Source organism: Mirounga angustirostris, unplaced genomic scaffold (genome assembly GCF_029215605.1).
Source record: "Mirounga angustirostris isolate CCGP_5_RB_7025 unplaced genomic scaffold, mMirAng1.0.hap1 SCAF_13, whole genome shotgun sequence".
Taxonomy (NCBI): domain Eukaryota; kingdom Metazoa; phylum Chordata; class Mammalia; order Carnivora; family Phocidae; genus Mirounga; species Mirounga angustirostris.
In genome coordinates this window covers 71813741-71836578 of record NW_026991721.1, presented here as the reverse complement: position 1 = coordinate 71836578, position 22838 = coordinate 71813741, and the positions used below count along the sequence as shown (strand labels likewise).

General features: G+C 50.7%; 1 protein-coding gene across 18 annotated transcripts in view; it reads left to right on the top strand.

Moving 5' to 3' along the window:
* The first annotated feature begins 224 nt into the window (after positions 1 to 224).
* The window catches only part of SMCO4 (single-pass membrane protein with coiled-coil domains 4), a 98204-nt gene continuing 75590 nt past the window's right edge, over positions 225 to 22838 (top strand). For 4 of the 18 annotated variants that reach the window (XM_064577129.1, XM_064577132.1, XM_064577135.1 and 1 more), the window contains exon 1: positions 411 to 628. The gene's annotated coding sequence lies outside the window, so the exon portion shown is untranslated. The other 14 variants (XM_064577140.1, XM_064577143.1, XR_010407022.1 and 11 more) reach the window with 13 other exon arrangements.

Sequence of the window (22838 nt, the reverse complement as noted above, 5' to 3'; positions counted from 1 at the left end):
AAGCCTCCTGTGGAGAGCTGCAGAAATCTCTACTCATTCATTCACTCTTTCGCTCCCTCAACAAGTGTTTATTGCGCACTCCGGTAATCCAGGCAGGGCGCTAACCTAGCCCTAGCGGGGAGAATGGTGAACGCGAGAGACGTGGTGTTTGGCTGCCCCCCCCCCCCCCTCCGACTGTACTGCCTCGTGGGCGACGCAGTCCCAGAAGCAGGAAATGTGTCAGCCCGAGGATGACCTGTACCGGCGGCGCCTAGCGGCTGGGTGGTCAGGGCAGGCTCCCTGGAGGCGGCGGCGGCCCGGGCCCGGCACGCGGGACCGGAACCGGCTCGGAGGCGAGCGTGGGGGCGGGGCCGGGCCAGGCCGGGGGCCGGGGGCCGGGGGCGGGGGCGAAGGCGGTGGGCTGCGGCCGAGGTCCGGGCGGGGGCGGCGGGCGAGTTAGGGTTAGGGCGAGAGGATTCGGCTTCCCGGCGGCAGAGGGCGCCTGGCGCTGCGGTCCAGCGCGCCGGAGCCGCCCGCGCGGGCGCCGAGAGGAGAGGCGAGGCGAGGCGAGGCGGGGAGCACGAGCGGCGGCGGCCACTGCCACGTATTCCCGGCAGTGGCGGCGGCGGCGGCGGCGGCACGGGAGGAGGTGAGCGGCGCCGGCGCCCGCGGGCAGGTGGGCAGGGAGCGGCGCGGCGGCGCGGCGCGGCGGGCGGGCGCGGGGATCGGGCGCCGGGCACCGGGCGGGGGTGCCCGCGCCGGGACAGCGCGGTTCCCGCCACGCCGGCTCCGCCTCCGCGCCGGGTTGCCGGCCGAGGCCCGGGCGCCGAGCCGGTCCCGAGCGCAACTCGTGCCGGCGGGGCGGGCGGGGGCCGAGGGGACGCGAGCCCGCCCGCCAGTCGCGGCTCGGGACGGGAATCCCCGCCGCTGCGGGAACGGGGCCGCGGCCGGAAAAGTTGGGGCGGACCGCTAGCCCGCATGGGCCGGGCGGGAAGTGCGGGTGCAGGGCGGACCCCGGGGGACGCAGGGACGCGGTGGGGGGGGGGGGTCCCGGGCCGGAGGCGGGGCGGCCGGGAGGGCCCCGTTTGGGAAGGCGGGAGACGCGGCTCCTCCGCGGACGGGGAGAAAGGGGGTGCGCTCCGGCTCTCCGACTGCAGTGGGCAAGTGTCCGGCCGGGGGGCCCTGCGCGTGAGGAGGGAGGCCCTCCGGGGGCGAGCGCTGGGGACCGGAGGCGAGCCGGTGGCGGGGTAGAGCGCTGGGGAGTGGGTTTTGCTTGCTCTCCGCCTCCGTTGGGCAGACCCCGAGAGAGGGGTCAGGCTTGGAGAGTTGGGGTCACCTCTGGCGTCTGAAGACCGGATGGGGAGTTTCTGTAAGGGGTGCGAGAGGGAGCTGAGCGTTGCTTCCTCCACCGCTTGGGTCAGGTCCCGCCCCTCCCCATCCGTCAGGTTCACCTCCCACACTGCAGTGCTTTTGTCCTGGGGAAGTTGAGGAGGGGATCCCTGAGTGGGTGAGCTAGTTAGGGGTTCCAGGGTGAGCAGGACTGGACTGTATGAAATCCTGACTGCCGCAGGGAGCTGTCTGAAAGCACAACTCTGACCTCCTCCCACACCCACCCACCCCAGTCCCTCTGCATAGGAAATGTCAGGGATTCCCTGGGCTGGGCCAGCAGGTCCGCAAAGGCCAGCCGCACAGCTGCTCACAGGGTCCTGGGTATTCTGAAGGGGAATAAGACATGGCCCTTTATTCCCTGGCTGAGGCTCGTTTTGCAGAAACAAGTGGTTCTGGAGAAGCTGGATGCTTTATTAGAACAGCCTATGTGGTGCCCCTTGACAACAGCGATGACTCATGTTGGCCTTTTTTTCATTTTTCAAGTAAACTTTGTATTCAGGACACAAGTATGCCAGGTCATTTGCGACATCGATGGGGCTGGAGGCCCACACCTTGGGCCTTTTGAACCCTAGTTCTAGTCCTAGATACATGAGCAAGGAGGATGACCTTGGATGGGCCCTTCAGTTTCCATTTCTCTGAAATGGGGTATAAAAACAGAACTAGATAATCTGGTGGAGGCAAGAGTCAGCTTCTGAGGGGGACTGAAATCTTTTTCCTTGTGAGACTAATCAGTCACATGACATCAACATCAGCCGATGATAATTATGGAAATGAGGATGGACTTAACAACAGATAAGATGCAAGAAAGATTGCAAAAAACAAAACAAAATAAAAAACTAATAGTAATTGGTACTAGATTTATAGCATGAATACTGTTGTGGTGCAGGCCATCAGTATACATGGCTGTCTAGCAATCTTGACTATAAAGTTGTTAATTGTGCTTTGAAAAAATTAGGTATATCCTACCGGCAGGCCTGAATTTTTTCTTTCGTTTTAACCTTCAAGTCTGGAGTGGATGCTCGGTTGGCTTGGTCTTGGTGCAGCCTTACTCGAAGAACACCCCCAGGATCTCTCATTGCCATTGTACTAAAGATTTCCTTCTGTCTGACGGGTCCTGGGATCCTTGTACCACCACACTTCTGTCGTTTTTTTCCCTGTGGCTTGAGAAGTTGTGAGCCGATTCCTGTTGCATCTGGCATTTCTGAACTTCCCTGGTTTCCTTTCAAGTGAGTGTAATTCATAGGCAAACGGTTCGTTAGATGCAGCACATTAAAAATAACTTGAAGTAATAATGTGGCCACTCCTCCCTAGACCCCCTGGGCGGCCTCTGACTAGAACTTCCAGGTCATCTGCTGGCTCTCTTGTTTGGATGCCGAGGGGCACCCCCGAGTTGAGATGACATGGCCAGGCCAGACGGCACAGTAACGATGAAGCCATGATGCTAGAAGGGGAGGAGGATTTTTTTTTTTTTTTTTTTTTTTGTATTTTATCACAAATTGAAATGCTCCTATCCTTTTGTTCTCTTCCATTAGCTTTCAAAATCCATATTGGGTTTGACCACATCATTTTCTGTAATCCTTTTTTGGTCAGTTTCTTGGAAGCTGCAGTTAGTGGTTATCTCTGAGTTTGAAGTGGGAAAACTATATCCTCCCCCAACACGTAAAGGCATAACTAATTAGATTGAATCTTTAAAATGTCTGTAGTGTATCTATATGTGTGCTCGTCTGTGTGTGTAAATTTTACTTTCCCTTAGGACTATGAAATTAGTGAAAATTATGATGCTAATAACAGTTACTATTTGAGTCCCTACCACCCTATCAGACACTGAGGAAACAAACTGTTAAGTGTTACAGCTGGCTTGCACAACTTGCTGATGGTCTTTGAAGCCAGATAGCCTTTTTGTAATAGTGGAAAAGGAATTCTTAGCTCTCCTACAGGGTTGCGGTAGTAAGTGAGATAATGTATATGAAAAGCAATGTGTAAACTGTGAAGTATTTTCTAGCCCAGGCAATATTTTAGTGTAAGCACTTGGGGATACTGGACGCTTGAGTCCGTGAGTCTTGGGTGTCCGGTAGGTCTCAGTGTACCTCCTGAGCCCATCCCCCGGCCCCTCTGAGCCTGTTCTCCTCATATGTAAGATCAGGATCACTGCCTTATATTAAATGAGATATGTGGTGGGTGCTCAGTGAAGGTTGGCGTTCACCCCTTTCTCTCCCCTTGCCCACAGGCACTCGGGATAATGGGATTGATTGTCTTCCAGTAGGAATTGGCCTCAAGGGAGAAAAGGCTTTTAGGGTACATTTTTGTACTTAAGAATAATTCTTCCAGCTTTTGCCTTCCTACCCCAGTGGCCGTTGCTCATGGTGAATATTCCAGGCCCTGCCATCATCTAAAAGGAGGGAGAACAAAACCAGAGGCCGGAAAGGACTGTCTTTGATAGAAAGTTGAAGATGGGTAAGGCTAGTTTCCCTTTGCCCATTTTGTGCTCTGTCTCCTTTTTATTCGTTTTGTTGGGCAGGGAGAAAGATACCAAGTTTGGGGGCATTTCTAGCTGGAAGGAGGCATTGGAAGAGCTACATTGTAAGGTGGGAGGGCAGGGCGGGCTAAGGGCTGGGTAGGAGATGGAAGAGTGGAATCTGGCGGTACAAGCCGGAAAGTTTGGTGTGGGGAAATCTCGGTTAGGTGTAGGATTTGGCTGAGTATGGGGCCAGTTTCCATCCCATCCTATAAGGCTCTCTTGTGGGGCTTTGAAGTTTTTGTCCTCCAGGCAGATTTTGACTGGTTGTGGTGGTATCATAAATGAGTTTCCGTAGTAAGTCGTATGCTGGAAAGGAAATTAAATTCCAAGAGGGTGTTTGTTGTGACTGATGCCAGAATTTCTCAGAGAATTTTATTAAGATTCAGTCAGCCTATAAAAGTACTTCTTAGTTCTCTGAAGATATTAATTAAGAAAGAGTTTTCCAAAAAAATAGAAGTATCTCCTTTGTGAACTTTTGAAATATAATCTTCCTAATCTTTGGAACAAATGAAGTCCAAAAAATCATAGAGCTATATATTTTAGAAACATTTCCTCCCCAAAGTGATGTTTTCCTTCTTTTCCCATACCTTCCCTCTTCTCGCATTACTTTGATAATAAGTTGATTTTGGTTTCTTTCACATTTTGGTCGCCTAATTTTTATGTCGATGTCCCTGCATGTGTAGATCTCTACTGTGCCTTCTTTGGCCCTGAGTTCATGGCTAGTCCTTCATTATGAAGAGGTGAGGGACAGGTAGAGACATCACCGTCATGGTTCTTGGGAAGCGAGGCTGTCTACAACTTTGATGTAATCGTCCCAGCAGCTCTGGTTGATTGTGCTATCCTCGATGCACAGCTGAGGACGTGGGCACCTGAACACCCGTGCGTCCACGTAGCCAGCAAAGGGTTAGTCTGAGTGTCCGCCGTGACCTCTGCGACTCCAGTACCCGCGTAGGTAGAGGCTTTGCGTGCTCTGCGGGGGGTTGGACTCTGTCCTGTAGGCTGGGGGTTTTCATTAAGGGAGAGGGGGTCAGATCTGTGTCTTAGAGTGGGCCGTGTGGGATAGGAGGTTGGGACTGGAGAAATGAGTCCATTGGAGTTCCTGGCACCGTGGAAGGGTGATGAGGGCTTGAACTGGAGACATTGTGACCGTGGCCGTGGTGATGGCAAATGGGGATGTGTCAGGATGGATCGCGCTTTGTCCCTTTGGATGTCGGAGCTGAGAGAAGGAGGAGCCAGATCCAACCCATGCTTGTCTCTCCTCACCCCTCCCACTGTAGCTCTGACCCCCATTCTGACTCGTGGTAGAATGAAAGCAGCCTCTGCAGAAACCGAAATTGCCTCTTTGGTCTCTTTTGACGGCTAGGGAAAGGTGCCCAAGTACAACCTGGAAGCCGCTTCCCCTCTGTTTGCCTGTCTCCTAGCCTTATCATTTCTCCTTTTCCAGGAGCATCTCACAGGATTGATTCAGGTTCCTCCGACACCGTTCCTCAGAAATGCTGGTTCAAGCATTCCGACCAAGTGAAAAGCATCAAGGGGAAAAGGCCCTCAGAGAAGGAAACCTCCCTGGGGTGGAGTCTGCACCCCACTGTTCCCTGATGGACTCAGTGGACCCACCAGGGGGTGTGGTCCTCAGTTCTGGCTCTTCCCCAAGAGGTGATGTGCCTCGAGGTCAGGGTGACTTGTGGTCCCCCACCATGGGGGGACGGCTGGCCAGGAAATGGGAGTGGTGGTGGCTGAATTCACAGAGGTGGCCAGCCCTGGGAGGAGATGAGACCACCCTCGCCTGAAGGGTACAGACCTGGGGAGGGGGGCACACCAAACTCAGGTGAAGCAGAGTCAGAGCCAAGGTAGATGGTCGGTCCTGGTGGCTAGTGTCCACGGGTTCCCGTCATAGGATGCTCTGTTGCCACCTCAGGGCTCTGCTGGTCTCATGCCCTCTCCCTCCTTCACTGCCAGCCTCCGTAATAAACCTGCCTGGGCTTCCGGCTTCCGTCTTCCAGACTGCATGATACCCATGCCCTTTAGATGGTTTCTTCTCACTCGGCTGAGCCAGTTGATCAGGTTCCGGTTTTATCTGGGCTCTATCCTCATTGCAAGGAGGCCAGGGGTTCCCTTTATTTGCCTGTCTGCTTCCCGGCATCTGCAGTCACAGCTGTCTCTGCCGCCAGTCACTGCAGAAGACTCAGCTCCCCCGCTTTCTGCTGGATGGTCACCTCTTTCCCTCCCAAGATGTAACCACTTTTCATTGCCCTGAGAGCACCTTTAGGTAGCGCCCGAGCTGTGGACAGAGGGCCCGTTGAATTTGGCTCTTGCACGAACAGGGTACCTGTTTCCTGGGAAAACATTTCTGCCTGAGGATGTTAGCTGTCGTGCATGCTTCTTGAACGTTATGCCCTATGCAAAGCCCGTTTGTTGGTTTTCTCTTTGCTTTATGTTTAGCTGCATGTGTGTGTTTGTTTTAATTATTACCGGGAAGCAAAAAAATATTTATCAAATATTTGAATCTATAGAAGTGCTACTGCTGGCAAGCAGAAAGAATAAACATATATTGAGCGCCAGGCTGCCATTGATTTATCTCTGCCTTTCCCACATTGTTGCTGCTTTGTTGGCAGAACCATCTGATTTGTACACTGGTTCAGTTTGGATTTCTGTCACGAGCGTGAAAAGATGCTCGGCCGTTTGCCTAAGTGGAGGGTCTCCAGGGAGTGGGCCTGGGGTTTGCGGGTGGGGGGTCTTACCCTCCCTGCGCTCCTGGGAGCCTGGGGGCTTTGTGGGCGGGAGGCTGGAGTTTGGCCAGGCCACTGCTTTGGGTTCCCTGGGAGCAGCTCTGCTCGCCTCTCCTCTGCTGTTGGAAGAAAGGAATTCTCTCAAATTTGCGTTTTCTCTTCTTTTCTCGTCCTGTGGGGGTGAGGGGAGGGGAAGTGTTAGCATAGTGAGGTTTGGGGCCCAGCAGGTTCGGGGTGGGTTCAGCTGATGGGCAGCTTCCACAGAACTTTTACAAAAGTTTTCTTTGGCTTCCCCCCCCCATGTTTCCCTTCTTCCCTGTTGCTCCCAATCCAGTCTGTCCTCCGTGGCTTGGAAATTGAACTTGGGGAGACCTTGGAGTGTGGCACCAAAACCTGCACAGACGGGTGGGGCAGTTCCACACCAGAGCAAGACCCGGTGTTGTTGTGGTTGTTTTATGAGTTCAGTTGCTTTTCTCCGAAATGCTATAGGTCATACATGAGTACGTGATGCTCTTCCGCCCCACCCTCCCGTCCAAGCAGTGTGGAACTACATGATAGAAAATGTAAGATCCTCCTCCCCCCCCAGCACCCCTCCCCCACAGGCCGCAGCCCTGCTGGGGCCTCAGAAGTAACCAGTCTTAAGCAGTTTGTTGCCTATCCATCCACTGTCCATCATCTAGACACAAATGCATGTAGTTTTATTTCCTTTTTAAGCAGAAACTGATTCCACCCTATATACCGTATCACTATTTTGTCTTTTCACCTAATGTATTTTATAGATCTTTTCATGCATGTAGCTCTTCTCTCTTAATTTGTCTCGTATTTGTCTCTCAATATTTTATAGTATAGATATATCATAATTTACGAGTTGGCCTGCTTTTCGCTTTTCCTAGACGTGTAAACCAACTCATTGCTTTTGCTATTATGTCTTCGTACGTATACATTGCTAGGTACACATGCGTGTGGTTCTCTAGGAGTGGAATTGGTGTGTCAGAGGTTCTACACATTTATTTATTTATTTGAGAGAGAGAGGGTGAGCAGAGAGAGGGAGAGAATTTTAAGCAGACTCCATGCCCATGCGGAGCCTGACGCGAGGCTCGATCTCACGACCCTGAGATCATGACCTGAGCCGACATCAAGAGTTGGACGCTTAACTGGTGGAGCCGCCCGGGCACCCCAGGGTGCTACTCATTTAAACTGTTCCAGGGGCACCCCCACTGTGGGCTCTCAAGGACTGTACTGGTTTAAGTTGGCAGTGGTGTATGAGGCTGCCCATTGCTCCATGGGTTAGCATTCTTCTGGGTGAAAGAAGTGAATAGGCTTAGTGGGCATTTCATTGATTATTGGTGAGACCGCGAGACTCATCATTCGGTGTCTGGATCTCAGTGGCCAAGTTCATCGTAACCTTGGAGGGTGAAGGAGCCGAGCGCTCAAGGACCAACACTGTGCACAGGGCGGCGTGAGTGTCCTGCCACCAGGGCTCTCAGGGTGGCACGGGAAGCAAGGGCTCATGGTGTCGCATTCTCCCCGCTTCTCCCAGAGGCTACATACTCTAATAGAACACTTGAATTTTGGCCTAACCTGCCGGAGTATTTTTGTGAACTTCTCCCGGAGGAGGCAAGCATGTGTAAGCAGCACCTTGAGACCAGTCAGTTCTGCGTTGCTGAGGCAGGGATTCGAGGCTGGACAGCTGAACTGGGAGGACGTTTAAAGATTGCATGCTGGAAAATCAACCTTCTTGTGCTGGAAGAGCCTCCAGGAATATGGTGAAGGAAGAATCTTTTCCTCCAGCAGTGTGGTAGTCTCCCTTTGTCCTGGCTTGTTGTGGGAATATTTTGATGGTTTGTCTCTTAGCAGGGTGCCTTGGGGAGAAGCCATGGTTTCTTAGGTGTTCCAGGGGCCTGACCTGGTAGAGGAGGCATCTAGAGGCCCGCACGACTGGGCTCACCTGGGCCGTCCCTGCAGGCTGAACTGTCCAGTGGGCTTTGGGAAGCTCTGGATTCCTGGCTGACGGTGTTCTTTACCTGCCATTCAGAGGGGGCCAGAGAGAAGGCGCGATGGAGGAGTCAGCCTGGAGTGGTACAGAGGCTCTAGGGTCAGGCCAAGCTGGGTTCTAGCCTCCGCTTAGCCATTTATGGCTGTGCGACTTAAGCAAAGTTGTATTTTCTCTCTGGGCCTCAGTTTCCTCATCTGTAAACCAGGAATCATATCAGTAGCTACCTCACAGCATATTGTTGTGAGGTATTGTGTTGCGAAGATACGGAGAGTAGTTTATAAAGCTCTCAGCATATTACCTAGTAAGTACTCGGTAAGTAACTATGCTCTGTGTCCCTTTTCCTTAATAAATGTTTATAAACTCATGAGTGCGTATTACATTTGCTAAATATCAAAATGTGAATAGTGTAGTGATTAGAAAGAGGGGTGTCAGGAGATCAGTAGGTGACTAGAGCCAGTTTGGGATCAGTTGGGGTTGTGGGAATAAAGAAGGGGTGAAAGCAGGAGGTTTTGACAGGGAACCTTTGGGGGGCAGGGAGCAGCTGTGACGTTCTGTGCTTACACCAGACTTCCTGCTCTGAAACCCCAAAGCCCCAATGCTGAGGCCTTCCCCCCCCCTTTTTTTTTAGATAGACTTGAGTATTGGGGGATCCTTAGTACAACTATTCCTCTTTGTTTCTGAGGAGGCTGAGCGAGGGCCTGAGAGGTGAAGTGCCTTCCCCATGCCACACTGGCTGTTTCAGAGCAGAGATGGGGTCCGGCTCTCCTCCTCTGTGGGGTGAGACTCCCCCCCGCGCACTGCACTGCCCATTTCCAGGTGCAGGAAAAGAGAACCTCAGGGTGTTAGGTGCTTAGCGTCAGTCTGCCAGCGGCCCCTCCCGAGGCCTTTGTGAGGTGAGTGCACTGACGTACAGAGAGGTGAAGTCAAGTACAGGCCAAGGTGAGGCAGGGCTGGGACTCCGACTCGGGTCTGCCTGGCTCCAACGCTCATGCTTTTACCTTCTGCCCGGTTACGTTGCTGGTGGTGCTGGCCCCCCGTTGGTGTCTCTGCTGGTTCCTGCCCCTGCTCACCTGTAATTGCCCTGCTCAGGGAGTGATGTCCGCACACGAGTGTGTGCCTGTGTGTTTGCGTATGACGGCAAGTTCATTTGAGGTCCCTCCTTTGTTTGCTGCTGGTTGGCTCCCACAAGCCAGTTGACCACGAAGAAGCCTGTACCTGAGCCCTCCAAAGCAGGCCAGGCCTCTGAGGTCCAGAGGGGGGAAAGGACGCCTCATTCTTGGGAGCCAAGTTTCATGCGTGAGCTTGGTGTCTGGGGGCCTGGCAGGGATAGAGCCACCCAGCAGGGACATGGACGGCACCTGGGCAGAAGGCGTGGCACTGAACAAAAGAAGCTAAAATCCTGTGCTTCGGGGGTTTATTCTCTAGTGAGGGGGGACAATCAGTAGTTATAGTTCATGGTCTGTGTATGAGTTTCCTGGGGCACGCGCGTGCGAGATCAGGAGAGCGCGAGGGCTGGGAGGTAGGTGAGGGCGTCCAGGACTGTCATAGCTCTTGGCCAGTCTTTTGGAGGACTTTGGCCTTTTGCTCTCTTGGGACGGGAGCCGCTGTTGGGGCTGTGAGCACAGACTGAAGCAGGTCTGGCAGTGCCCAGCGCATCTTGGGAATTTTCCAGACTCAGATGGCCATCGCAGGATGATGTGCACCCCACCCAGATGGAGTGGAGCAACGGTTTCTCTGTGCTTTCTTTTTCAAGTGTGAGTGCTCTGTTGACCCTTGATCCACTGCCCTTTCCTGTCCTAGGTCTTTCTAGATGTCTTTGACCCACCCACTTCCCCACACTGAAACCACAAACATATTAGAAGAGAAAGTAGACAGACCAGGCTGGGGGGTGCCTGGGAGTGCTGGGAAACTCAGTGTGTGTGTCGGGCCTGCTGGGAACCGCTCATTCTCCTCGAGCCCGAGGCCTGCCTGGTGCACGCTAGGCCTTGGTGAAGGTGTTTATCACCCCAGCAGATTTAGAAAATGCTGAGGTCAGTGTGTGAGCGCAGTGTGTTTAGCTCCCCGGATCCTTCTGTGGATAAAGTCACTACGCTGTGAAAAGAGTCAAGTCAGCTCCCTTGGGCAGCAGGCCGCATTTGGCCTTGAAAATACAGGGCAGGGAGGCATGCCCAGAAGGACCTGTGGAGAGCCCGAGTGAGCTATGTGCTTGCCCAGGGGCCTGGGGCCGGCGGTCTCTGCTGCCCACGCTGTAACTGGCCTGCAAAGTTTTCCATGCTCTTCTTCTTGTTTGCCCTAAAACCACTGAGGCCTGCCATCTGAATGTCACCGAAGAGGGACTTCGGGCAGTGGTGTGTCTTCAACACGCCCGGCCTGAGGGTCTGAAGCCTGTGCCCGTTCGGTTTGTAGGGTGGCTGGGGGAATCAGACTTCGGATTCTTGGCATCAGAGCTGCAGGGAAATCTCTTTATCTGGCTGACATTTAATTTCCTCTCTGGGCCTCAGGAGGAAAGGGCCTGGCATGTTTGTGATTGGGGCCCCAGAGAAGTGGGCCGTGGGTGGGCCTGATCTTAGGCCCTCCTCCCTGCCTCCACCTGCTAGGGGAATGCCGGGAGTGGCCCAGTCAGGGAGGCTAGCTCAGAGGCCCCAGGCACTGTCACCCCCTGGGGAAGCGGCACTTGAGAAGTGTGAGCAGAGATGGAAATAGAATCCCCCAGGGCCAGGAGCAGCTGCTCTTCTGTAGGATTCCAGGAGTTGCCTTTGGGCACCATTCACTCGTTTCCCGTCAGGCGCCCCCCCCCCCCCCCCCCCCCGCCAAAAACCTACACCCAGACACAATCAAAGTTGTGAGGTCTATTCTTGGCTAGAAAATGAGCACTAACAAGGTGTTTGGTGAGATGATAATTCTGCCTTTTAAATGGTGCAGCCTTCTCTGCCAGACACTGCGGGAAGTTTTGACTCAGGTAGCACCCCCAGAAAGTCTGGAGTCTGGCCTTGCGAGAGGCAGAAGCCTTGCCTAGGAGTGAGAGCCAGACAGGCTGTTCCTACGAAAGAGCTCCTTTGTCCTCTGCCCTGGGGGGTGGGGGGCTTTATCTCTGCGCTGACAAGCCCCAAGCATGCTTGTTGACGGGCAGGATCTACCAGATGCAGGCCCTGACCTGTTTTGCTGGGCCCTGAGCAGTGAGTTAGGCCCACGGCCCTGAGAGCTCAGTCTACTGGGACTGGTCTCCTTGCTATGGCCTTGGGGACATCACTGGCTTCCTTGGGCCTCACTTGTCTCATCTTTCACCTGGGGGTTGGATGAAATGGTTGGAATGAGTATCTCCCTTCTTGGGTCTCCTCCCCGCTGCCTTCCTGCCTCCTCTGCTCCCTGGGATGCAGGGGTCCTGGGATGAATTGCCTGCACCATCTCCCCTGGTCACAGTAAGAGCTCCTTGGGGGCAGCAAGAACATGGGCTCTTTGTCCCTCTGAGCCTGACACGTGCGGACCTTCCACAGAGCTCCCACATGGCCTTCGGCTTGCTTGGTCAGCATCCCCCAGAGTGATGACCTTCTGGGTGAACTTTGATGGGCAAAGGAAGAACAGGTGGCAGGGGATTTGGCATAATGGTCTATCTATCCTGGCACTGGAAGCAAGTGTCTCCAGTCGTTCAACATGAGTTCCTTGTTCTTGTCTCAAGTTTCATGTGTCTTTTCATCCCCGCCTGGGACAAAGCCCCTTTATTTCTGGATGTTGTTGTGAGAATTGTTTTTATAATTACTGGTAAGGCAGAAAAGAATGGGTCATGACTATAGAGTTATGTAAATTTTACATTCCAAATTTAAGAAATGTCCATGCATAGGAGAAACACTATAAAGAACTTTATCTCGGGCGCCTGGGTGGCTCAGTTGGTTAAGCGACTGCCTTCGGCTCAGGTCATGATCCTGGAGTCCCGGGATCGAGTCCCGCATCGGGCTCCCTGCTCAGCAGGGGGTCTGCTTCTCCCTCTGCCCTCTTCCCTCTCATGCTCTCTGTCTCTCATTCTCTCTCTCTCAAATAAATAAATAAAATCTTTTAAAAAAAACTTTATCTCGAAGATTATCACTGGAGTTTGGAATAACAGGAAAATTTTTAAAATGTATTGTCTCTATAATAGAAACTATTGAAAATATCATAAATAATAAATAGATTTGGATTTAATATGTGATAGACACTGTAAGAACTTGCCACTCTCTCTTATTTAATCCTCACTAGGAATCTGTAAGATCCTTTTTTAAAAAATACAAATGTCAACCTATTTTTTTAAATTGTGGTAGAATATATATAACATGAAATATACCTTTCACTAACCACTTTTAAATATATAGTCCTGTGGCATTTAAGTACATTCACTATGGGATCCTTTTTTTCTAGCTCCTTAATTTTATAAATGAGGAAGCTAAAACTAGAAAAACAAAGTTGCTTGCCCCAAATCACAGAGACTAAGTAGTTTCAGAGACAGGATTTGAACCTAGGACCCTGAGACTCAGAGCTCTAGGATTTCTGGCTAGTGGTTGTTGGGATCTGTGGTTACTTACTTACCCCGCCCGTGCTCACCACTTGATTGCAGAAAGCCCATCTGCTCATGTGCCTCTCTCCTCTGGAAGTCCTAGGGTTGGGTTCTGTGTGTTTGTCATGGAGGTCGCTGACCAGCCTGGCTCCGTGTACATGTGGCTGACGCAGGTGACACCACACCAGGATTGATGAAGGTTGAAGCGTGTGGGCCACTATGTCGGGTAGGGCTGGGTGTTAGACTTCTTCCAGAAGGTGCTCAGAGTGGAGCGCCCTGGAAAGAACAGTGGCTTGCAGCTCAGATACCTGGCTTCATCCAGTCTGCGCTTGGAGTTCAAAGGCCTGTGCTTTACTGCTAATGTCACTGTGTGGTCGACATGCTTTGGCCTCAGTTTCCTCACTTCTAAGTGGGTAGTAAAAATGCTTGTTCAGCTTGCCTTCCACGACTGTAGATGGTGACATGTCATGATGTGGGGGAGAGTGCTAAGTGAACGAAGGTGCTGTCGGGCAAGTTTCGAGGATGGGAATTTTGAGTGTGCCGCGGCAGAGGGGAGTGGCTGGGGCTAACCCCAGAGACCTGAGGAGGATGGATTTGAAGGTGAAGAGTAGCAGGTTTCGCTTTGGCCATCAGCTTGTCTCCTCCACTGTGGCTTAGTTGGTGAAGAACCGTGTTCCAATGTCTGCCTAGTACTGTAGGTTGGGGTGCTCTGAGATTTTCTAGAATGTGTGTCTCTCTCAAGGTCCTTGGATTCGCCCTCCCCAAGACTCACATCTCCCCGGTGAGATGAATGGTCATGTCGGAGATCATTTTGTAGCCATGTGATCGTTGAAAGTACACAGCAGCTTTCTCTGGGCTGGTGTGTCTTCCTTGTCTTTACAGCAGACACCAGTCTGTCTTTCCATCCAAGCATGTGAGTGGGCTGGGATCCCAAGGTGGCACTGGTGGGGGCAGGGGGAAAGAGCTCACCTTCTCGTGATGGATGGAGTGCTTGTTCTCCCCACGCTAAGACAGTGTGCAGGACTGGGTGCAATCTCAAGATAAACCAGGTGGGGCCTTCCTCCCAAAAAAGCCACTGTTTCATGGGGTAGATGCACATACTCAGGGCACAGTTATGAGGGCGAGGATAGGTAGCTTGACAAGCGACTGTCACGAGAGGTGTAGCCTTTGGTCTAAATGAATGAAAATGCATTGTTGGGGCTGGTCAGAGGTGAGGAGCTGTTAGGGGGATGTCTGTGACTAGTGTTTCTGTCTCGCCACCCCCAAGATAGTCTTTTGAGTCATTGCTGTTTCCGTGCACGTTTCATGTGACAAGAAAGCCAGGGGGCTGTGCAGGGTCTGCTAAGTCAGTGGCCCTGTCTCTCCATCCACTTGTTTCTGGCTTTGAGCATGGTACTTGAAGACTAAGTAGGTCATGGGTATCTATTTTGAACGGTGTGTGGCTGGGCTGCATGGCCATTTAATTTCCGGATCAAATCCTGTTGGACTTGTTTGTCCAGGAGGTTGGCAGCAAGCGCTCTCTGGTTGGTTGTGCGGTGTATTTATAAAGTGTGAGGAGTCTGGAGGTAACGAGATACTCCACTTCTCTATTCCTGCAGGAGAGCCATCGGTGGAGAGGTTTCAGAAACCTTCGGGAAGCCACGGGAGTATCGTTGTTTTCCACCCTGCTTCTTTGAATTTTCTGAAAATTGTTGATCCTTACTAACTCCATGAAACTTTTTTCTTTTAAGAAATCCAATTTAATTGGGGGCTCCTGGGTGGGTGAAGCGTCTGCCTTCGGCTCAGGTCATGATCCCAGGGTCCTGGGATCGAGCCCCACGTCGGGCTCCCTGCTCGGCAGGGAGCCTGCTTCTCTCTCTCCCTCTGCCCCTCCCCCTGCTTGTGTTCTCTCTCTCTCTCTCTCAAATAAATAAATAAAATCTTAAAGAAAAAAAAAGAAATCCATTTTAATTATTATCCAGTGTTAGTTGGCTTCTGCTTACGTTAGTAATGGCAGCCAGTTGCCAATTTACTGTGTGCTGAGTCTTTTGTGTACATTACTTTAATTAATCCTCACAACAACCTTGAAAAGTGGACATTATTGTGTCCCTTTCACAGGTGAAGAAAGACTCAAAGTGACGCCGTGATTCGCTCCTAGACCCAGTGTGTTAAATAGCAAGGCCAGAGACTTGCACTCAGCGTCTCCTGAGCAGAGTGTGGCCTCTGGTACCACCCCACCCTGGTCTCAGGAGCCCTGCGGATGGAAGACATCCCTGGCTGGGAGCAGGGGAGCACGGGGGCAGCTCCCGGGCCTGTTCAGAGGCGAGATGTGCCCTCCCAGCTGTGGGTGTTGGGGACGCAGGCCCCCCAACCCAAAGCCACTTCCATGCGGAACTGGAGTTCTGTGTTAGGCTGTCACTCGGATGTCACTGGACCACAGAATTCTCGGGTTTTACTCTTGGATTTTCCCATGTCCCTCTTTTTCTCTCGGTGTTCTTGCCTGAGGCCTTGGGTGAGTGCGGCGAGATGGTGAGCTCCTCCAGATAACGCAGGTGGTAACGGAGTCTTTGAACCACCTCGTCTGTGTGTCCCAGCTGTTGACCCGAATATTCCTCCGTCTTCAGTATTCCATGCTTTCTCTACGTTTTTAAGAAGTAAAAGCACAAGCTTTTGGGGGTGTGTTTGCTGTGTCTTTCTCTCCGGTGTCTTCCCTCTAAGCTGCTCACAGAGTCCCGACAGTAACGCTGTTGCCCACGGTCGTTTCCATTTGCTGGCATGTAAATATATGTGTTTAGGTGCTTGCAGCGGCGTCGCCTCACTGAGTACCCCCAGCAAGTCATTGTCACCGCATTTCACAGACGGGGATTCTCAAGGGATGCCACAGACCCGAGACTTGTATAGCGTCCTCTGAAAGTTTTGTAGAAAACGTCAGAGGAGATGTTTAGTTAAAGTCAGGTGTGTTCTGAAAGTGAGAGAACCCCCCTTCCAGTGCTGTCCCCGCTGGCTGGTTCCCGGTAGGGTTCCCTCTTTTTACTTAATCTATCTGAGTCTGTATCCTAGAAATTGGGGTATACTCATATCTAAAAGATGGAAATGAGACAATGTATGTAAAATCACTCGGGACTCAGTGAATGACTTATTACTTTCTGTCTTTAACCAACTGTGACAGGGAGCTGCCACGGGTCTCAGCTCCAGAAGCAGAGGCCTGAGAAACTCCCCCCCACCCCCCAGAGCCGTGGTAACTGACCTCTCCTGCAAGCACATCCCCCGCCAAAGTGAGGACGGGACGAAGCATGGGGAACCATAAAGAACCCTTCCTTATTTTATCTAGAATCTTTCCAAGATTTTTCCATTCTTTTTGGTTTTGGGGAATGGTAGCTGGCGTTTGGTTCATTTTCTGGGAACCAGACTCTGGAAAGTCCCATGTTAACTACAGAGCCACTCTCGCGTGCCCAGGCCCATTTAAAAAAAAAAAAATGAAGAAATGCCAAAACAGGATTTTAGAAACAGAAGTATTTTAACTGTGCACATTGGACACATCAGTACTTTTAGCATACATGCATACGATAACTATATGATTATCCTTAGACAACTTAAAGTCTAAATTTGACGCTTTCTGGCCTTGCCTTTTAGAAGGCCTACGTAAGCACCCAGCAGACTCAGCCTTACATTTCTGGCCACTCATGGGAGGCCTTCCATCCTCCCCACCCACTCCTTGTAAGTTTGAGTCTAGACAAATGTCGGGTATACCGGTTCCAGAGGAACCAGGCAGGTGACTGGTGATTTTCGATCTTTGGGGATTCTAATTCTGTGTATTTGCCATGTCACGTGGAGCAATTCACTTCCGGCCTCCAGGAGCCGCAGTCCCTTCAGGGGGACAGACCCGGAGTCGTAGCCGTCCTAGTATTGCTGTGGGTGCCCGCAAGGATGCTTGTCTTCGGGACGTGAGTCTTGGCGCGGCGGTGGCCGTGGTGGTGGTTTCTCAATCTGAATGCGTTACAAATGAGAAATTTGCAAGCTGTGGTTTTTCTTACTAAAAGAATTGCAAACAGGGTTAAGGACAGGACTTTGCAGCGTGAGCTGCTCTCCACTTGGGCTCCCGGACTTCAGTTACACCGTCTGCTGTAGTGGGGTTACAGTTACCTGTTTGTACAGCCTGGTGGGACGCTCTGCAGGGGCAGGGACTTGACCTATGCCCTGTTATAGCCTAGGCATCTGACTTGTTGCACTTTATATGGAACACGATTGATCCCTACATAAAAGATTTGAAGGGGTTGGGATCACTTGACATGGTGGAAGGAAGGCTGTGGGGCATTTTGTTCCGTCAGCTACAGCCGTTGATTCTGCAGAGTTGGCTCTGAACCACCAGGGGGCGCTGGGAGCTGTGAGGGGCCAGGGAGGCTGAAAGTCCTGCACCAGCTGGGCCCGTCCCGGTCCCACAAACTGGACTTGTATCCCTTCCCCACCCAGTGCCCACAGTGCCTCTGTTGAGAGACACGAAACCAGCAGCAGATAGGTGCTTTGTAATAAGCCCGATGTGAGTGGTGTTATCTCCTAAGGCCAAGATCTGGAGAAGTCACTGAGCTAACAGGCAGGCGAGTCAGCCCAGATTCCTGGCCCTTCACTAATCTGATACATGCCACCTCTGCCCTGAGGACATATCCAGCCATGCAAATTTAATTAACCTGACAGCCCTAGAAACTTAGATTAGATCTAAGGAAGAACTTTTTTTTTTTTTTTAATTAGAGCTAAAATGGGGCATTGTAGAACAGGGCTTCTCAAGTTGTTACCCATGATCCTTAGTTACAGAATCAATTTAGTGGGTTGACACATAAAGAAAAGAAAAGGAAAGGGACAGAGTAAAAACTATCAGTACATCACAGATGGTGAGGCTGACGTGTGTGTGTGTGCCCTAGATCGTGGAAATATATTTCTGCCTGTGGGTCATGGTCAAAAATGTCCTAGAGCGGTAGGGATTATAGTTTAGATCATTATAGGTTAGATTGTAAGGTGATTGGGGGCAGGGGTCTGTTTTCTCTTTTTTTTTTAAGATTTTATTTATTTATTTGACAGAGAGAACAAGCAGGGGGAGCGGGAGGGAGAGGGAGAAGCAGGCCCCCCACTGAGCAGGGAGCCCCACATGGGACTCGATCCCGGGACCCTGAGATCATGACCTGAGCTGAAGACAGATGCTTAACCAACTGAGCCACCCAGGTGCCCCTGCATCCTTAACCTAGTGCTGAATGTGTGGCTGGTCCATCAGTCCGTCCGGGAGAACTTACTATTTCTCCCTTCTTCCTTCAGACTGGAGGAAGTCAGAACACATCCTGTGCTGTCCTCACAAGATGGTGGTATTTCTCTCGAGCTTTGCATGTGAGGAAAAAAGCAGAGTGACACCAAGCGAGTGATAGTTAAGAGCTTGGCTCTGAAGTTTGAGGAAGCTGGGTTTGCATTCTGGGTGTGCAGTGCCTAGGCGTGTGGTTTTGGGCAACTTCTTTGACCCTACTGAGCTTCACCATCTCCATCTTCAAGTGTGGCGTGATCAGGGTCCCTGCCTCCGAGGTATCATGAGGATGAGGCGAGAGAACTCGAGTTCGGGGGCCTCTAGCACAGGCCGTGGCATCTGAGAAGCGGGTCGGAAGCGTTGTCAGCTGCTCTTGTTTTTATAGTGACTATGAAGGGGGACCAAGTGACTCACCTCGGGCCCACCTCTGGGTGGTGGGAGCTGCTAGAGCTCCCGTTCTGTGACCGTTGGAGATCTTGACGTGGGCTAGAAGCCCGAGCCTGTGGTGGGTCGTGCAGGGAAAGGAAGTGGATGCTGTAGAGGAGGTGTCTGTGCGCGCGGAGATGGTCTGGTTTTGTGATTTAGAGAAAACAGAGCATCGCCCGTGTGCAATGAGCTAGGACTATCACTGTGGGATCGGAGAGTATACGTGGCATCTCTTAGAAAAAGCTAGGTGCTTTTTACTTAATCAGAAAGCAACTGTTTCAATTTAATGTTACGGGTTTTTTGGTTGTTTGTTTTTAACTATGTGCACGTGTGCACGCGGGCGCGCGTGCACACACACACACACGCACACCGAGGCAACTCTTTCCTGAAATGGAACATAGCCAGCCATGTATGGGATTAAATTGGTGCTTTTGTGTCTAGTGGTCGTGACGCCTTCAGTGAAAGCTCCAAGATCTGGTAAATCCTGATTTCTGAAATCGCTAACGGGCCCAGTCAGAGTTAACTGTAGGAAAGTAAATCTGTGACGTTTTGAAGGTGCAGGACACCGGGCGAAACCCCAGGGGGACTTGCTTTTGGCATTAGCCCTGCTTTTCTTTTCTTTTCTTTTTTTTTTAAAGATTTTATTTGTTTATTCATGAGAGACAGAGAGAGACAGAGAGAGAGAGAGAGAGAGGCAGAGGGAGAAGCAGGCTCCCAAGGAGCAGGGAGCCCGATGCGGGACTCGATCCCAGGACTCTGGGATCACGACCTGAGCCGAAGGCAAACGCTTAACCATCTGAGCCACCCAGGCGCCCTAGCCCTGCTTTTCAAGTCCAAGTCTATTCACTTCTGTTGTGTAGCCTGGGGAGTTGTGAGCCGTCTTTGTGCCCCAAAGTTAAAATGTTTTTGTCCTTGTATCCCTCAGTGCTGATTTTGTATCTTGGGAGGGAAGGGTGGTAGACACTAAAAATTATTCAACAATAGAAAGTTTCAGGTGTATATTTTAGTTAGCAATGTGACTTTCTCTAAAACAAGGGAGAGGCCCAGATGCTTCAGACTCCTCCTAGCTTGACCGCTCTGCATTGTGTGCCCCGTGTTCTCTTTCTTCCGAGGCCTCAGGATGTGCTGCTGGCTGCCGGGGACAGGGAGGTGAGATCCCACTTTCTGTTAAGGACCCACAGGCCTCTGCCCGATCGGCGTCGGTCCTCATCACCTTTGTTTTTCTTTCCTCGATTTTATATTCTCCGTGGATCTCCCTTTCCCTAGCCTCTGCCAAACGACTCCAGGCTTTTCTATGCTTTTTCTAATGGATTCAGCCCAGAGGTGTGCCTGGTAGGCCGAAGTTAGGTCTCAGCTTGGTGGAGCCTCACACCAAGGAGGGTGATCCCTTCCCTTCGCTGTTGGTTTTTAAATTCTGTCTGTGTTTGTCCCTCCCACATTCCCCAACCCAAGCACTGGGGCTGCTTGCATCTGAGGTTGACCAGGGAAAGCCGCTCATGGCAAAGGGATGACTTTTTTGATTTGTTGTAAACCACTTTCTCGCTTTGTTTCCTTTCCGGTCTTCGGCATTAGTCGGAATTTTAAAGGGCTTACCAGAGCTAATCTCAGTGTAATTTTATATTTTGCATGTGCATCTTTGCTAGCCCCCCCCCCCCCACCTTTGCAAAAAGTGGAGCTGTGGAGTTCATCTCTGGCCTGCCACTGGTATTTGAGGTTTATCTCCTTGTTCTCCGGGACAGGCATGCACAATGAATTAATTGAGTTGTTTTCAGCCCACTTCCTGCCTGATTGAACACCTGCCTATTTGTTACCTGATCTGTCAGCCGTCCCTGTCACGTTGGTGTCTTGCTTGTATCAGAAGATTCGGTTTTGTCATTTGCAGTTAGCGAACTCTGTCCTTCGGAGAACTGCTTTCTTCTTCACCTAATTTAAAGGTGACAATGTGTCCTCTTTGGGTGCAGTCCCTCTGCGTTCCCATCTTGCCACTGTCCTCCCAGTTAACGTCATTGCCGACTGTCACCCTCATGAAAGCTGCTTGAAGACCAGATGCAGAGAGAGGGTATGTATGCATCCTGAGTTGATTCTCATGCTCGCCCCGCTCTCCCTCGGTCCCCAGACGAGGTTTCTAGCAAGTCATTCTTTATGTAGTGCTCATGGTTTAGAGCTGGTAAGAAATCTTCTTCTAAGGGAAGGGACCTGGTTTCTTTTTAAATTAAGACTTTGCTTTTCTTAGAGCAGTGTTAGGATCGCAGCAATATTGAGCCGAAGGTGCCAAGATTCCCCGCATACCCTCTGCCCCCCGCCCCCATGCATGGCCTCCCTCATTATCAACACCCCCAGCCAGAGTGGTACACTTGTTACACCTGATGAACCTACACTGACACATCATCATCACCATAGTTAAATTCAATCTTGGTGTTGTACATTCTCAGGATTTGGACAAAATGCATAATGACACATATTCAACCAATGACCTGTCTAGTATTTTCATTGCCCTAAAAATCTTCTGTGTGCCGCCTATTCATCTCATGCCTCCCCCGCACTCTCTGGTAACCACTGATCTTTTTTACTATCTCTATAGTTTTGCCTTTTCCACAGTGTCATAGAGATGTAATTAGAGTTTGAGGCCTTCTCAGATTGGCTTCTTTCATGCATTTAAAGTTCCTCTGTGTTTCCATAGCTTGATAGCTCATTTCTTTTTAGTGCTGAATAATATTCCATGGCTTGGATATACCACTGTTTCTTTATCCATTTCCCTGCTGAAGGACATCTTAGTTGCTTCCAGGTTTTGGCGATTATGAATAAAGCTGCTGTAAATACTCATGTGCTGGCTTTTGTGGGGACGTAAGTTTTCATATCTTTTGGGTAAATACCAAGGAGTGTGATGGCTGTATCATAGGGTGAAAGTATGTTTAGTTTTGTAGGAAACTGTCAAACTGTCTTCTGTCTTCCAGTGCCAAACTATTTTGCGTTCCCAACGGCAGTGAGTGTGAGTTCCCGTTGCTCCACATCCTTGCCAGCATTTGGTATTGTCAGTGTTCTGGATTTTGGCCGTTTTAGTGGGTGTGTAGTCACGTCTCATTGTTGCTTTAATTTACATTGTCCCAAAGACATATGGTGTGGCAAGACTGTTTTTTACACAGTGCTGACTTTTTGTCACTGGGGGCGTATGTCTTTCCAAAGAGGAAAGTAGTTTTACTGAAAATGAGAGCCAGAGCAGAGAATCCAGTCTTCCCCAATAACAGAAAGCCTTCCTGGTTCATGGCCTGTGTTGGGTCTTCTCAGCTGTTTTCTTTGGTTCAAAAGTCTCATAGGCAGCAGCGTGGTTTTTCAGTGGAGCCCTGGTTTGGGTGTGCTTTTGTTGTTAAAAATATTGTGGAGACAGGGCAACCTTTGTTAATTAGTTGGTAGTATTGTGTTATTATCTTAATTATCTCTTCCTGGTGTTCTTGGCCTTTCAAAAGGAAGTGTACTGTTGGGGTTCCTTCTGCCCAGATTTGAACTTATTCAAAAATGGGGTGAGGCTAGAAAAATATTTATCGTCCAGATTTCTTTGATCTCACTGTGGTTTTACATTTGCTTTCAGTTTCCTTTTGGTGTTCCTTTGTAGAATTTTATATTTTAAAAATATTTCAGAGGGTTCTTCAAAAAGTTACATGGGAATTAGTTACCATAGGACCCAGCAATTCTGCCCTAGGTAGATATGTGAAAGAATTGCAAACAGGGACTCAAATCTTTACAAATGTTCACAGCAGCACTGTTTGTAGTACCCAAGTGGAAACAACCCAAATGTTCATTACAGATGAATGGATAAACAAAGTGTGGTATATCCATGCAATGGAATATTACTCAGCCAAAGAAAGGAACGAATTACAGATGTTACAACGTGAAGGGACCTCAAAAACATTACGCTATAGGTAGAGGAAGCCAAACACAAAGGGCTAAGTACAGTATGATTCCATTTATGTGAAATATCCAGAGTAGGCAAATCCGTAGAGATAGCCAGTGGGTGGTTG